Here is a 6000-nt window from a genome sequence, read left to right as displayed (position 1 = left end):
GTGGATGAACATCATGCAAGCAATCAATGTCAAGAATGTACACTAGTGGGACAAGATCATCACCTTCACATGTGTTACCTTTCTCATTCCACTCATGTGAGGTGGTAGTGACCAAATCATGGTCATCATCATCTTCGTGATGGTACCATGTGGGGGTGCATCATAGTCCACCATGGACATTATCTTGTCCAAAGGAAGGATGTAGTCGTCGAAGACCGTGGTTTTCTCGTAGATGGGACCTGGCAACAAATTATAAGACATAATAGAGGTAGAGGTTAAGTTGTTAGAAATCGAAATGGCCTCACATGCCCTATCAACTACCTCACTCTGTCTATGTGGTGGTCCCTCACTCACTCCCTCACGGTAGGTGCACTCAATTTCACATATGGTGGAGTCACTCAAATCACTCAAGTGGTGGTGGTGGTGGTGGCTCACCTCACATGGGAATTTGGGGCAGCTCATCATATATGGGGCTAGTGGTGAAGTCACTCTCACTCTCAATACAGTGGAAAAAATCACTCAAGTCATCATACATCACCATGGTCGAAGGGAAAATCCCATGCTCAACCATCTCATAGTCGTCATCACGGATGAAGGCCGAAGATGGCCCATCATCACTCTCGTCACGGATGAAGGCCGAAGATGGCACATCATCACTCTCATCCTTGCTCATCACCGTGTCACTCGCCTCCAAATCTTGATCCTTGAGTTGCTCCGTAGTCATACTCGTTACCGCACCATCTTGAAAAAGAGTCATAGTAGACTTGGCATCATCAATGTCATAAAGAGGGATGGCGATGAAGTCAGACTTGGGAACCTCATCTTGGAGCTCGTCATGCTTGGACATATCGGTGGTACTAGCCTCATGCTCACCGTCTTGGACTGTGGTCATCATGAAGTGTGCCTGGGGTCGAGTAGGCTTTGCCTTCTTGAGTTCTTGCTCCGCCTTGAGAGCACCAATGTAATTGTCGTCGAGGTACTTGTAGTTCTCGAGGAAGATAGTCTTGGAGATGTCGTTGTTCAATCCCATCATGAACTAGAACTTCATCCAAATGGGGTCGTCCACACCGGCTCGTCGTAAGGCTTTCTTCATGTCCTTGAAGTACTCGTCGAGGGACTTGGATCCTTGTATGGTGTTCTCCAATTGGCGTTGAAGATGTTCTGTGTAGGTGGAAAGCACAAATTCTCTCCTCATCGCTTTCTTCATCGTGGGCCAAGTCATGGTGGAGCTTGTCGAAGGTCTATGAATCCACCATATCGATGCGTAATGGTGGAAGGTACTTGTGACGCACTTCACTTGATCTTTGGAGGGGACTTGGTGTAGCTTCAGGTAGTCGTCCATCTTGCGCTCCCACTTGAAGTACTCTTCGGGTTCATGAGTCCCAAAGAATGGAATCTCATCATTGTCAGTGAAGTCGAAGTAGCTCGTGGAAGTAGTGGACTTGAGCTCGTGGAGTAGCCGAATATGCCGTACATCCGAAGGTGAAGATGCCTTGAATTCAGTTGGCGAAGAAGCCAATGTTGTTGAACAAGTCGTAGTCTTGGGGCTGATGATGTTGTACTGTATGGCCCGTGCGCATGGGGTTGCAGGAGGCTGTGTGCACGGGGTCTCGTGTGCAGGGGGTCGGAGGCCCGTGTGCACGGGGGTGGCAGAGAAGCCAACTCTCATCCAGAAGGTCGCTCTTCATGGTCTTGAGCTTCGTGGTCTTGTTGGTGTTGATGTCGGGGTGTACTTGCCGGAGATGGTAGTGTGGAAGTCTTTGCACTTGAGCATCTACTCGAAGATGAGGAAGATCGCTTGTGCTTGTTGATGAGGACCTTGAGCTCCTCCATGTGCTTTTCCATCTTGGCGTCGATGAAGTTCTTCATGGCATCGAACTCGTCATTGTGGTTGTAGACCGGAGATGATGTGCTTTGCCTATCCATCACAAGACTCAAGCAAAGGTGAGTAGGAAATGAGATAAACAATACCAAGCTACCTTTTCCCAAAGTTCAGGATGTATCTAGTGTCACTCAATGTCAAATGAAAGAATAGTGGAATTGGTACCAGACTTGTTCACTCACACCTGCAAAGTAAAGTTGATCGAGTGGCTTGGTTAGGACAAGTGGCACAAATTCATGCAAATTGAAGTCCAAGATATTGTAAATGTTGAAACAAATCCAACAGACTCAAACTGCAAAGCAAGTGATCACAAATATAGAGGATGACAATAAAGAAACACACATGATGGGATAATGGGGCTTGTGCAACTATAGGGATGAGCAATACAAAATTGCCTAACAAAGACTAAGCTCGTGTTGCACAAACACTAGGAGAGCACTAGCTTCATTGCACACTTGGGCACGATTCACCACTTGGCACCAACCTATATGTATGCAAGATGAATTTTTCCTATTCCATGTATCCTCATGCACAAGTATCTCTTTTCATGCTCAACACTCTTTTGCTTATAAGCTTTTGATCTTTCATTTCTTGCTTAAAAGATTTTTCCTTTTTTTGCTATTCTTTTCCTTTCCACTATGCTTATTGAGCCTCAACCACAAACATGAGATAAGTATCACAAGATATGCATGGGAGCAAGAAATTGCACTATATGATATATCCAATGATGCAACCATATGATATCGTATCACTAAGGTGCACAAGTTTTCGCGAATCCCAGCAATACTTGGATAGATAGTCTCAATAGGTATGAAGGTATTCACAAAGATGGTGGGGATATCAAGATGTAATGGCAAGGAAGGAAAAGTCTATGATGGAATGTATACCTTCATCACACTTAACCTTTCACGAAGTCGGGGGTAACTAGCATTGCTTCCGGTTGAAGATGGTCACAAAGGATGGATGGTCGTCGTCGATGCGGAAGCTCGTGGTAGATGTAGTTGATGGAACGATACAAGTCATCAGTGGTTGATGAAGATGTAACCATCACTAACTAGCCAAAACACCTTATGAGACTCAAATCACAACTCAACCAACCACAGATACAATACAAACCAAAATGGGTTAGTTTGCGGAAGTTTTATGCGGTGGTGCGGAAGTTATGGTGGAAGGTCTATGCAAAAGATGCAAAATTGGACAAAATTTTATGGAGTCAAATGGTGGTAAAACCAAGATGAGCAGCTCGGGCATGTCGCTAGCTTTTCAATGAGCCAAAGAACACCAAAATCGGAGTGCGGGAGTGGAAGTTATGGGCAAAAACGTAAAGCGTGCGCGGCTGTTTCTGGGAGGGCCGTGCGCATGGGGTCTTAGGCCCGTGGACACGGGGTCTGGTATGCACGGTACAAGGCCATGGACACGGGGTCACCTGGGACGTATCGGGGGCCCCTGCGCACGGGGTCTGGGTCCTGTGGGCACGGGGTAGGCGGAAATTTCGCGATTTTGAGCTCAAATTCAAAGGGGGGAGAAAAATTGGGGTATGGGGACGCAATGGAAGGTAGATCTACTTGATAAACACCAGATCCATGGATTGAAATCAACAAAAACTCACAAGGAACAACAAATCACGAAAAATTGGTATGGCTATTTTTGTGGGGATTTTCGAAATTGGGCAATAACAAACAAAATTAGGCTAGAAAACAAAGAGGGGGGCTCCAATTTCGTGAGAAACCATGGCTCATGATACTTAGATGTTGTAGGGTGGAATCCTAAGATGGATCTTTCACAAATTGGAGGGGAAATCCCCAAGAACAAGATGAACACAAAGGGAAAATCACAAGAGTAGCACTCAAGAACAAGTCCAAATCACACATCCACTAGACTCAAATCCACACAAGATCCACAAAGGAACATGAACAACTAGAGGAACATGGATGCATGGTGAAATTCATCCCAAATCCCAAAGGGAGATGAGGTATTGATGAATCCCTAAGGATCTTCTCCAATGGAGGCCTTGAACTCCAATGGAGCCTTCTCTTTCAAGAGGAATCCCACAAGGGGAGATACATGAGCTAAGCTCTAATGTCTAGATCTATTCTTAGCTAAGTCTAAATGGAGGAGATGGAGGAGTATATATAGGTCCAAGTCATGAAGGGGTAAGGACGGACGAGATGGGGATTACATGGGAAAAGCCCGCACCAACATTCAGGGGGGCCGTGTGCACGGGGTAAGTGGGGCCCATGCACACGGGGAATCCAGAGACCTAACACATGAGCCCGAGTGCACGGGGTCCGTGAGGCCCGTGAACACGGGGTTCCCATGGGCATGGTACACGCCCGTGCGCACAGGTCTTCAGGACCACCAGCCTGGGAGGCACGTGGACATGGGGTCGGAGGGGCCCGTGCGCACGGGGTCGCCTGGGAGCTTCTACCTTCTTCTTGGCGCTTCCTTCTTCGCTTCCAGGATTCCCTCTTGGATGGTGTAGATGTTCTCTTCTTCTTGGACTCCTCCTCACTGAATGTGTAGCTCCGCTCACACCTATGTATGCACATGAGAGAGGGGTCAAGTAATATACCATCCTCGAAAGGTACAAGTGGACGCATGTAAAGGAGATGATTCACCTTTGTATGCATGAAGTAGATGTCGCACGTGTCACTTGCCAAATGGACTCTTGACATGGTGATGTACATATGATGCTCCATATCACGTAGTAATCTTTTAGGCTTTTTCTTTATATTCAGAATTCAATTCTACTCATCATGCTCATACACATACCTTTGCTCTTCGTGCTAGGCATGTAGGAATTGTTCCCTCGTTATTTGTTTCATATTAGATGACTCAATACTCTGAAATCTTAGACCTTTGTATTTCAAACTTATTATTTCCAGTGCATAGTATCTAACAGTGAGTTAATATGGAATACTCACAAGTATAAACCATTTTTTAACAACACAAAAATGAGCATAATTTGCTTGTGCTCCCTATGTAAAGAAATATAAGAGCGTTTAGATCACTTATATTTCTTTACAGAGGAGTAAAATGGTTTGATCATATTATCTTAATCTTTCTTGAATATCTATTCAGATTTTTAGCCACCATCACTTCAAGAGCTTGTTCCATTCTTTTCTATGCAAATGTCAAAGAAAAAATATCCTTGTTGTGATGTGTGGATTATGATTATCCTTAAATAGCGGGAACCACTATTTTTCTGTTAGTGTAAGCGTTTCATGTAAGCTTACTCCTTATTAACACTGTAAATCTAGGAATGCAGTGAGATGTGATGGTTTTTTCCTTGTGAGCCGAGTGCTATAGTTGAATAGTTGTTCAACACAATTATGTCTGAAGTTCAAAGCTATCATAAAAGTATTTGCTCCGGTGTTCTAATGTTTTTCAGTGGTGTGATGTATTCGACCATTAGCGACACTACTGACCATAAGCCATAGTACCAATGATGTTATTTCTTGAAGGAAATTTGAAATTTGTGTCCATTGTGACTAACAAGTAAACTGCTCAGGATGCTCTTATTTGTATATTTTCAAACTATTTCCTGATTGATGTATTAGAAGAGTGTGGTTAGTCTAGATTTAATCGGTATACTTTAGTTCGGTTCAGTTCAGGGCATATAGTAAGTTTGATTTAGAAGAAAATACCAAAATTATCTTCTACAAAGAACACGTCAGGCATGTTTTTTCAATCTCCCTGTACTTCCATGGTTCTGAATTTTCTATTATACTATACGGCAAGTTAGTTTGTTATTCAAGCAAAATCCATTTATTATGCAAAGTGTGCATGGAGTGCTCGATTACTAGGATTGTAGCCCCCTAGGTAGTCCCAAATCCATTTATTTTGTAGAACATTGGCTATTTTATCAGTCTAAAATTATGGTAGCTCACTAGGATTGTATGCTAACATTGGCTTATTTAGTGACTTCGTAATTTGCAGCTAATGGCAATTACATATTAGTTAGGGAGTTGTGAGTTCTAAATATGGATGGAAAGGTTTATTGAAGAGCATACACTAGTGAAAAAATGGCTAGCCACAACTTTCATTGGTGGCACGCCAATTTTTCATCAACGCCGGTACTATTTTTTTTTCAAATAGTGCTGGCGTCGGCCAAACAG

Source organism: Triticum aestivum, chromosome 4A, assembly GCF_018294505.1.
Source record: "Triticum aestivum cultivar Chinese Spring chromosome 4A, IWGSC CS RefSeq v2.1, whole genome shotgun sequence".
Lineage (NCBI taxonomy): Eukaryota > Viridiplantae > Streptophyta > Magnoliopsida > Poales > Poaceae > Triticum > Triticum aestivum.
Note: the sequence above shows the minus strand (reverse complement) of the source record.